The sequence below is a fragment of the Pipra filicauda genome, unplaced genomic scaffold (assembly GCF_003945595.2).
Source record: "Pipra filicauda isolate LSUMZ 115617 unplaced genomic scaffold, ASM394559v2 scaffold661_size620017_pilon, whole genome shotgun sequence".
NCBI classification, from domain to species: domain Eukaryota; kingdom Metazoa; phylum Chordata; class Aves; order Passeriformes; family Pipridae; genus Pipra; species Pipra filicauda.
In genome coordinates, this window is record NW_024104822.1 from 595,952 (window position 1) to 606,561 (window position 10,610).

Consider the following 10,610-nt stretch of genomic DNA (forward strand, 5'->3'; position numbering starts at 1 on the left):
GAGATTTCAAGGACTGAAATGCTGGAAAACCCCAACTTGATGTTTATTAAACCCAATTTGTGGATGGAAAAGAAATGAGGAGTTTTGGGAAAAGAAATGAGGAATTTCATCCCTGGAACTGGAAAAAAGCCAGGGAAAGGTTTCCTTGTTCCATCCATCCGAGATGCTCCCTCAGCCAGCCTAGATGGAAGAGCTGAAGATCCCGCTCCGGATGAGCCAAGATTTAACAAAACCACCCCCCTTGAGTGTCTGATCCATGATTTTTCCATTTTTTCCCAGCCCAGGGAAGGCCTGCGCGTCATTCTCCGAAGCCATGGAGGTTTTTATTCCCCGTGGGAACAAAACCAGGCTGAAAGCTCCCTGAGAAAAGGCAAAATCCTGATTTTTTTAGCAGCTTTTTCCTGCCTGGATCCACCTCCACATGGCAGGAATTTATGGATCTGCTGGATTGGGAATGTTCAGCTGGAGCTGCGCTGAGCTGCAAGGACGCTCCAAGTGCCAGCAAGGCAACTTGTAGTGATTCAGTCTTCCGAGGTTTTTTGGGATTGTTTTCCAGGATTTCGGGGGGCTAGGAGGGGGGGAAGGTGCCGGAAAGGGTGGTCAGGGAGAACTTATCCATATCCAGACTCCAACAATCCCGAGCAGTGCCAGGAATGAGGAGATTTCAATGGAAAGAAGCACAAACTCCCGAGGAAAAAAAGCAACAAAATTAAAAAAAAAAAAAAGGGGGGGGGGAATTGAAAAAACCCGGAGGAAAAAAAAATCAGGAAAATTCCAACTTTTCCACTAGTTGACTGGAAAAAAAAGAACTTGGAGGTGGAAAGGTGGAATAGTGAGAAATTCCAACACAACGAGGCACCGGGGCCTGGGAAGGCCCAAGTTTTTTGTTCATTTCTGACTTTTTTGGGTTGATTTTGTTTTATTTTGTTTCTTCGGGTTTTTTTCCCTTTTTTTACTTGTTTTTTTGTTTTTCCTCCGGGACTTGAAGTCGCCTCATGTTCGTGCAGTGCTGGGCGTGGCCCCTCCTCATTTTCGAGTATTTTAGCCCTTCTGTAATGGTGAGAAATGATTATGAACTGTGGCCTTTTTTCCTTCTTGTTACTTGTGATGCAATTTCGGTGAAAAAAATAAGAATTAAAAAACAGAAAAAAAAAAAGGTGAAAAAAAAACACTGAAAAAAACCTAAAAAAAAAAACCACAAACAAAAAAAAAAGCGAGAGGTTTTACCATGTATCAGTGCCTGGCTTTTTGTTATAAAGCTTCGTTTGTCTAGTGCTCTTTTGGAATAAAATAGACGTAGGACACCCTTGTAGGATGGAAAAACTAGAGAATCCACCTCAGTTTACCGACAAGAAAAAAAAATAAATATATTTGGCTTATTTTTCACAGGAGCGATTGCCTTTTCTGCCAGGAGAAAAGAGAAAGAGAAAGAGAGAGAAAAATAAAATAAGGGGAAAAATATAAGGGGAAAAAAATAAGGGGAAAATATAAGGGAAAAAATAAGAGAAAAAATAAGGGAAAAGATGCGGGGAAAAAATAAGGAAAAATACACGGGAAAAAAATAAGAGAAAAAATAAGGGAAAAAATAAGAGGAAAAATAAGGGAAAAAAGGAGATTAAAAAATAAGGGCAAAAAGTAAGTGAAAAAAAGAGAAAAATAAGAGAAAAAGGGAAAAATAAGGGAAAAAAGGAAAAAAAGAGGGAAAAATAAGGGAAAAAAGGAAAAAAGGGAAAAATAAGGGGGAAAAGGAAAAAATAAGGGAAAAACTATACAATAAGAAAAATATAAAGGAAAAAATAAAGGGAAAAACATAAGGGACAAAAAGAAAAAAATGTAAGGAAAAAAAGAAAAAATAAGGGAAAAATCGGGGGGAAATAGGAGAAAAAATAGGGGGGGAAAAGAGGAAAAAAAAGGGAAAATATAAGGGAAAAAATAAGAGAAAAAAATAAGGGGAAAAATAAGGGGGAAAAAAAGGGGGGGAAATAAGGAAAAAATGGGGAAAAAATAAGGGGAAAATAATAAGGGAAAAAAAAGGGAAAAAGTTATGGAGATTGGTTCCATCTGTGCGGGACTTTCCGGAGCAATAAAGGTGCCCTTGGGACAAAGTGACACCGCGTCGCTCCTTGTGGAGTGGGAGTGGGGTGGGAATGGGGATGGAAAGGGGAACTGGGTGGGAATGGGGAGGGGATGGGGATGAGGTGGGAATGGGGAAAATGGAGGGACAGGTTGGGAATGTCTTTGTTCTGTTATGGAGAATACATGGAACATGTGGAATACAGGGAATATAGGGAACATATTTTATCTATAGGATATAGAAGATATATATATTTCACATATAGGATATAGGGAATATATTAGATATAGGATACATAGCATATATTTTTTATATAGGATATATTTTATATCTAGAATATATAGAATATAGGGAATATATGGAATATCTTTAATCTATAGGATATCTAGAATACATGAAATATATTTTATAGATAGAAAAACAGATAATATCGGTAATACAAGTAATGTGTAGAATAGTTATAGATTTAACAGATAATAGATAACAGGTGACATGGATATATAGATAATGTAGATGTATAGAAAAGAAATTATACAAAGAATATAAATAGTAGATGAGAAATAATATAGATAATATAGATAATATGAATTATAGATATTATGGATAATAGATAATATCGATGTATAAATAATACAGAGAAGGGATTATAATAGAGAATATAGATCAGAGATAATACATATAATATAGATAATATATATCAGAGAATATAGATAATAGTAGATATCATAGATAATAGAGATAATAGATGATAAGCTTTATAGATATAGATAATAGATGATAATAGAGAATATAGATCTATAGATAATATAGCTAATATGGCTATGTAGATAATACAGATTATAGCTGATGGTAATAGATATTATAGATAATATGGATAGTAGATAATAGAGATGTATAGATAATACAGACATTAGATGATATTAGAGAATAAATACAGATAATGGATAATATAGACAGATATATAGATAATATAGGTGATGATAATAGACTATATATCGATAATTGATTATATATATAAAACATGGATAATAGACAATATTAACATATAAATAATACAACTAAGGGATTACAATAGAGAATATAGATAATACAGATAATGGATGATAACAGAAGAATATAGATAATCTGAAAATTGATAATATAAGTAATAGATGATAATAGGTGATAATATATAGTATAGATATATAGATTATAGATAATTTTTATGTGATAAATAATGACTAATATAGGTATATAGATAATACCCATAATGGATGATAATAGACAATATAGAAAATATGGATTACGGATATATATGTATCCATATATATATATATAAAATATGTAGATATTACAGATAATAGATTATAATACATAATATAGATAATAGATAATATAGATAACAGAATATAATTAAAGATAATACAAAAAATAGATGATAATAGGGAATATACATACTACAGATATAGAGATAGTAGATTAGATGGATAATACGGATAATAGATTATAATCCATAATACACCGCCCCCAGATCGCGCCGGCCCCGCCCCCCCGGCTCGCGCCGGCCCCGCCCCCTCTCCCCGCACCGCCTTTCGCGCGCCCGTTGCGCGCGCCCGCCCTCCGCGCTCGCTCTGCGCACGCGCCGCTCTGAGGCCCGGCGGCGCTCCGGGGGGTCGCGGAGGGCGCGCGGGACCGGCGGGACCCGGAGCTGTGAGGGCGGGAGGGGCTGGGGGGCTGCGGGGGCTCCGCTCCGCTCGGCTCGGCTCCGCTCGGCTGGACTCGGTTGGACTCGGCTGGGCTCGGCTCCGCTCGGCTCGGCTCCGCTCGGCTCGGCTCGGCTCGGCTCGGCTCGGCTTCGGCTGGGCTCGGCTCTCGGCTCGGCTCGGCTCGGCTCGGCTTCGGGCTCGGCTCGGCTCGGCTCGGCTCGGCTCCGCTCGGCTCGGCTCGGCTCGGCTCCGCTCCGCTCGGCTCGGCTCGGCTCGGCTCGGCTCGGCTCCGCTCGGCTCGGCTCGGCTCCCGGGGCTGGCAGGGCTCACTGTGGAGCGCTCGGGAGGAGCACCATTCCGTGTGGGGGCTCGTCGGTAAGTCCCCCCCTTCCTCGGGGAATGACCCGTCCTGCGGCTTCTGGAGGGCTGAGCTGAGCTCGGGACAGGGCGGGGCCGCTCGGATGGGCAAAGGCAGCCTCCTGCTGGACCGCTTTTCAGTCCAAAACGGGAGGGAAATTTTGTCCACTGCTTAGGGAGCACGATTTTGGGGCTGAATCGTTCCCAGGGACGTGTCAGGTTGAACGAGGTGTTTCACATTAACATTGAAAGGGCCCCAAATGCTGGGATTTGGGTCTTTCCGGCGATTGCTCGGTGGAAGCTCTATGGAGAGAGGGGAGTCACGGCAGCTGTGCTGTCCCACACTCGGAGGGCAGGCGGCGTCGCTTCCACGTGTGCTCCCAGAGAGCCGCCGCCTCTTCAAGGCCGGGACAGGGGGAGCGGCGGGCGGATTTCTTGGCCGCGCCAGGCGGAGGGAATCCCTCACCCCCCGGCCCGGGGCCTGCCGGGGAGAACCGGCACCCGCTGCTGCCCGTGCCCGGGTGCGCGTGCCCGGTGTCCCGGCACTGCCGGGTCCTGCCCGTCCGTTCCTTGTGGCGGGACGGCAGCGGGGGGAGCGGGGCATCCGCGGTCAGGGGCCGCGCTGCCGCGGGGGGGGGAGTCGGAGGGGCCGGTGGCCCCCCAGGTAAGTGCCCCCCTGCCCGCGGGTGTGCGCTTGAATAGCTGCGTCATCCCTTGGGAGCTGCAGCCCGGGAATGTGTGTTTTCCAAGGCTGCGGGCTCCTGGCATCGATGGGGACGGGACAGGATGTTTGGGCAGGAGCTGGGGGGTGCCCTTGGGCAGTCCAAAGAAAGGGTGTTTTATGGCGTTCCCAGGAACTGCTCCAACAGCTGTAGACTTCCCCCTGCCTTCTAAGGCTAAGGATGTGGTGACAGCAAGAAGACAATTGGTGGGATTGGAGGCCACTTGCTGCCTTTTGGTCAGATGTGTAACTTGTGTAATGGGTGTGTTTCCTAGGAGAAAACATTCTGTAGTAGCCGTATGGTTTCCATAGACACCAAGTGAGTGCCACACCCTAGCGTGAGCCTTCAGGCCCTGCAAGTCCTCCCGCAGACTTGGTGAAGTACTGAAGTGTGACCTGACTGCTGGGAGTAAGGATATGTCTGGAAAATGGTAGTGCTGCCTGCTGAGCCGCTGTTTTTAGAGAAGAGGGTCCTGTGTGGCAGGTAGCAGACAGTGGACATGGCTTAGTTGCCACGTCTGTCATTGATGGGCACGGCAATCTACAGCTGTGGTTCTTGGAACAGTGGTGGCTCGTGGCTGAAGTGCTGCTGTTTGAGAGGGCAGCGGTGGTGTCTGCTGCTGGGCAGATGCCTGGGAGTGGGTCATATCCAGGGGGCAGTGTAGGCAACACGAGCAGGATGTTGGAAGATGTGAGATTTCCTTGAAACTTCACCTGTTTGTTAGCCTTCCTCCTGTGGCTCTGAGTCTCTTCCGTAACTTGTGACCTGTGTCAGGTGGTGGGGTTTCCTTGGTTTGGTTTGGTTTTTCTTGATCAAATGAAGAGGGTGGGTTTTACCACGAGAAGGATTAAGGAGGTTGTAAGAAATGTTGGAGAGAGTTGTCTAATGTTTTTGTCAGGGCATCCAAGCTGTCTGCTGTCAGTGCAGAAAGGAAGGCAAGCTACAGGGTTATTCTTGGCAAAGGGATGAAATAACTTTTGTTGTTGATTGGGCTTTTTATCGTTCTCAGAAATGAAGGAAATACTTCCGAAAGGCAACGTCGGTCTTGCAGGACGTTTATTTTTGCCAAGCTGCGCTCCGAGAGTTCTTGAGGTCCTTGGGGGGTGAGTGGGGGGCGCGGCTGCAGTGCCGCTCCCGGCCGTGTCCGCCAGGCGGCGACTGCGAGGCGGGGCCCGGCGGGAAGGAGCGGCCGCGCCGGGGCCGGGGGAGATCGACACGGGAAAGGTTCATCTCGGGCTTAACAGCGACACGTCTTCTTCTGCCTGGCTTTTCACCCTCTCTCTCCCCGTGTTGTGCAGAACTTGTCGTTGCCAGCCTGCCTCGCATGAAAAGAGATTGGTTTGTTAAGGGGAAATATAAGTACGTTGTTTTAGTAGGAAGCCTCGTGCTTTCCATCGAGATAAAGCAGAGGGGGTTGTCTGTGGGGAGAACCTATTTTCTGTTTGGGTTCTACTGCACAGAATCAACATCAGTTTAGAGGATGCCTTTAAGATCTTGGATCTGCAAGATCTTGGAGCACATGACTCTGTTTCCCTGCACCGTCCCCGAGAGGTCTAGTCTTGGCAGTGGCTGGAATTCTTCCTGATTTCTCAGCCTTTTGTTCTGGGCTAGAACAGTTCTGGCAGTGGGAGCAGCTGATGACAGGTGTTTGTCATAGACCCTCGAAAGCCCTCCCAGTCTGCTGTGTTTAATGAAACAGCTTGAGTGTTTTGTCACTGGCTTCTTAGGGCTTAAATCCAGAGTTTGAAACGTCCTAAGGATGCCTTGTGGTTGAGGGAATGTCTTCCTGCTGAATTCAGCAGGCATTCAGTGAATTTGGGCTTCTGTAGATGAATTTAGTCTAGTGTTGTGGTTTTGTTTGTTTCCATACTCGGGACAGTGAACCAGATGTTCTTTTTCCCTTGCCATGGGCGCTCTGAGGAGACCAAATGTCCAGAATGGTGCCGGTGACTTGGCTCGTGCACCTGCCGGGTGGAGGAGCTGGTTTGGCTCTGCACAGCCCTGCTCTGGAGGCCGGCAGGGCACTCTCTGGGTGCCCTGCAGCGCTGCCCCGGGAGCAGAGCAGCCCATGCTGGGCAGTTCCTCAGGGCAGCTCTTGTGCTCTCTCTGGTCCTTTGCAGCGGAGGAGCCGGACCAGCTGCAGAGCCCGTTACGGTCGAAGCGGCTGAGCTGGTGCTGGCCGTGCCAAAGCAGAGGAACCGCCCAGGCCGCCAGAGATGCTGAGGAAGGGCCGACGAATTGGTGGTTACCGGGACAACCCGTGGGCTGTAGCTGAGCTCCACCCACCGCCTGTCCAAGGAGCTGCAGGTAATGGAAAGCCGGCTCGTGACCCCCAGCTCTTAAGGGCTTCACAGAGACGGTCGGGTCCTTTCCTGAGCTCGTTGGAAAGAAACGCCACTGCTCCTGTTCCTGCCGGGCCCGTGTGGCTGCCTGCCTGAAAGTTCCTTTGTTTTTCTTTGCCTTGCTTTCCCCTCCTGCCCCACTGCTCGGTGCATTTCTTCAGCTGAGGAACAAAGTGAAGCGGGAGCGGAATGCCAGGCTGCAGCACCAGAGGGAGCGTTGGAAGGAGCGCAGCTTGGAGGCAGCGGTGCTGGAGAAGCGTGCCAGTGAGCTGCCAGAGCGCCTGGGGAAGAGAAAGGCAGCTCTGCCCCAGGAGGAGAATGTACCGGTAAGTGCAGGAGTTGTCCTAACAACAACAACATGAATTTTGTTGCCTGGACAAGTCTGAAGTAAAAACTTGCTTGTGGGGAGGGCAGGCTGTTCAGATGCTGGACCTGTTGTCTTGATCCATGTGTAGTGGAAGGCTTGTGGCATTAAAGTCCTTTTTGTGGGGCATTAGTGTTAACCTGCTTACTCTTTACAGACAAGAAACCTTTTTGTGCTGTTGTGGGTTGTTTTTTAATAAGGGGTTTTTTTGTGGTGTTTTGTTTTGTTTTGTTTTGTGGTTTTTTTTGCTATTTCTACCTCAGGTTTATAATTCTTAAAGGTTTTTCATAAAAGCCTCTTTAACCTTGGAGTATCATTTGCTGCTTGTTTTCTCCTTTGTGACTTCTGTTTCAAGCTCTGATGGATGGATCCTGCGGCCTAAAATTCTTGACGTGTTCGTCTTTTTTTTTTTCCCCCAAGGTTTCTTCAGGTGGGATTTCCCCACAGCCAGTGGCTTCTGCTCCAAGGGGAGTGGCAGCAGTAGGTCCTTCTATCCAGTCCTCTGCTACGCCATGTATTGCTTCCAGACCTGAACTTGGGGTGAAAGCAGCATTCTCGGGTGGGACACGAGCCTTGCCAGGCAGCTGAGGGGCTGCTAAAATCACAAAATCTGCCCAACGTGGGAGCTGGGAACCGCTGACAAGCTGAAGCTCCTGCAGGTGAGAGCTTACAATTACTAGTTCTTATCCAGACATGTTTTGGTTCCCCTCACAGCTCTGTTTTGGTGTTTTGGGTTCTTTTTTCTGTTTCTTTTTAAAGCAAAGACTTATTTGCAATGTGAGTCTCACTACTTGCAATTTTTTTTTTTTAGTTCTCTTAGTGAGCAATTTGAATTGTTAGACAGCGTGGACTGCAGAAGGATTTTTCAGTAAACTGATTGTTTTTTAATTTATTGTAAAGCTCTCCTAAAAACTCTACACCGGTGTGTGTTCGCTGCACCTGCCCTGGGGGCTGCGGGGAGAAGCAGCTGGGGGGGGTTTGCTCTCTGCCCCTTTGCCACCTTCCCCTCGGTTCTCTGGGACTCCAGGGAATCCCAGCTCCCCTTGGCTTCTCCGGGGGCCTCGCGGCAGGGTTTCCAAGTGTGGCGCTGAGATTTTCTGGCCTGGGAACTGATGGCTGTTTCGGGGCACGTCTCAGCGGGCAGTCTGTCTTTGAACGCTTGCCGGGGCAGGAGAATTGCGGCGGAAGAAAGCAAAGGAAGCCCAGAGCCTGGAGTAGGCAGGCCCGGGCCTCTGGTGAGCCCAGGCCTTGCTGCTCGGTGCCGATTGTGCCCGGGGCTTGTTCCTCACCATTCGGTTCCAAATGAGAGGGGAGCAAGAGGCAGAACAGCCCGCTGCTGCTGCTGCTGCTGCTGCTGCTGGGGCTGAACTGTCTGCAGTGCCCGGGGGCCGGGCAGGACTTGGCCCCGATGCCTGCATTGCTCTGCAGTGGCCAGGGAGGGGTCCCAAAAGTCACCCCCCCGCCTGCTGTGCTGCACAGCAGGGGCTGGCTGGGCCGGTTCCCGGCCGGGGGAGCCCGGGGGAGGCCGTGCTGGGGCTGAGGGGCTGCTGCTCTCTGGGCCTCTCGAGCTTTGCCTTGGAATCCCAAAGCCTGTGCCTGCGCGGGGGAGAGGAGGCAAAGGTGACTGTCAATTGGTTTGTTGTGGAGTGTTTTGGGGCCGAGTTAATGCTCTTGGCTTGTTGTGTGTCAGTTCCCAGCCTCGGTCAGGGCTTCCCGGGGAGCGTTGCCGCTGCTGCCGCCGCTGCCGCCGGGAGAGAGAAGTCCTTTGGGAAGCCGGGATAAAACCAGCAACTCTGTGAATTGCTCGCCTTTTCCTAGGGAAGGGCAGGTTTTCGGGAAGAAAGGCCCGTCCTCGCGAAAGGCGCCGCGGGTCTCGCAAGGGGGGGGGGCGCGGCTGCAGTGCCGCTCCCGGCCGTGTCCGCCAGGCGGCGACTGCGAGGCAGCGCCCGGCGGTCGGGGGCGGCGAGCGGCGGTGTTTGGTCAGTGCCGGGCTTCTCCGAGCTTCAGTCCGGGCTCGGAGGCGTCCTAAGGATGCCTTGGGGTCGAGGGAGTGTGTTCCTGCGGAGTTCAGCAGGCGTTCGGTGAATTTGGGCTTCTGCAGGTGAATTCGGTCCGGTGGTGTGGTTTTGTTGGTTTCCGTCCTCAGGACAGTGACCCACAGGTTCTTTTTCCCCTCGCCGTGGGCGCTCCAAGGAGACCAAAGGTGCAGAATTCTGCCGGTGACTTGGCTTGCGTTGCCAGTCCGATTGCCAGGATCGAACAGGGACGGAGGTTCCTCCCGGACAAAAGGGGCCAGCGCAGAAAGCTCGGGCTGCCCCGGCAGTGCCCGGGCTGGCCCCAGCACCTGGCAAAACCTCTTAGTGAAAAGGCAGGGAACGACTGCGGTTGTTCTGCCCTTTCTTTAGCCAGGGACTGGAACACGGACAAAATCAAGGGGCTCTTTGACCTGGGCAGGCTCCCAGCATTTTTCAGCCTTCCTTCGCAGGGCATTCTCACCCTCTGAAAAGCTGAAAGGCTTTAACAGCTGGAGACGCGCCTGCAGCTGTGCAGATTAATGTCCTTTCTTTTAGGAAACGAAGGGGAAGTTTTCCTGTTGTGAGCCTAAATACCGAGTCTACTCTGTTTTTTCAAGCAGGTGACGAAGCTTATGGAAAAAAAGACCAAAGGCCTCGAGGTGAGTCCATTCTACCCAGTTCTGCTTTTCTGGGATCGGGTTGGGAAAATCACGTGAAATTCTAAAAAGCTTCTCTCCGTGTTTTCTAGTTGTTTTTTCAGCCTTGGTGTAAGTTTCACGTAGAAAAGGGCATAGAATTGTTAGAACAGAGAAACACGACTTTCTCGGGAGAGATGGAAGAAAAGGCTGCTGATTCCAGTTCTGCTTTTCTTGTCTTCTGTTAGACTGTCATTTTCTCTCCCCTACTGTTCAAATAGGCAGCAATTAATTGCTCTGCTGAAGAGTTTGCTGTACTACGTGTCTGTCAAATTGATGCCTTCAACTCAAGATAGCACCTGCTCCTTAGTTACAAAAAGTTCCTCACAGGAAATTTTCAGGCGTGCCCATAAATC

At 49.2% G+C, this 10,610-nt stretch overlaps 1 long non-coding RNA gene across 3 annotated transcripts; it reads left to right on the forward strand.

Moving 5' to 3' along the window:
* Positions 1 to 4,017: 4,017 nt before the first annotated feature.
* Positions 4,018 to 10,219, forward strand: LOC113988166. Of its 3 annotated transcripts, none has more exons than XR_003540826.2 (5): positions 4,018 to 4,134; positions 6,959 to 7,145; positions 7,342 to 7,506; positions 7,965 to 8,203; positions 10,180 to 10,219. It is a non-coding gene; the product is annotated as an uncharacterized LOC113988166 (long non-coding RNA). The 3 variants fall into 3 exon arrangements; XR_005566207.1 differs by lacking the exon at positions 10,180 to 10,219 and adding an exon at positions 10,115 to 10,155; XR_003540827.2 differs by lacking the exon at positions 10,180 to 10,219 and having other exon boundaries at positions 7,965 to 9,529.
* The last annotated feature ends 391 nt before the right edge of the window (positions 10,220 to 10,610 follow it).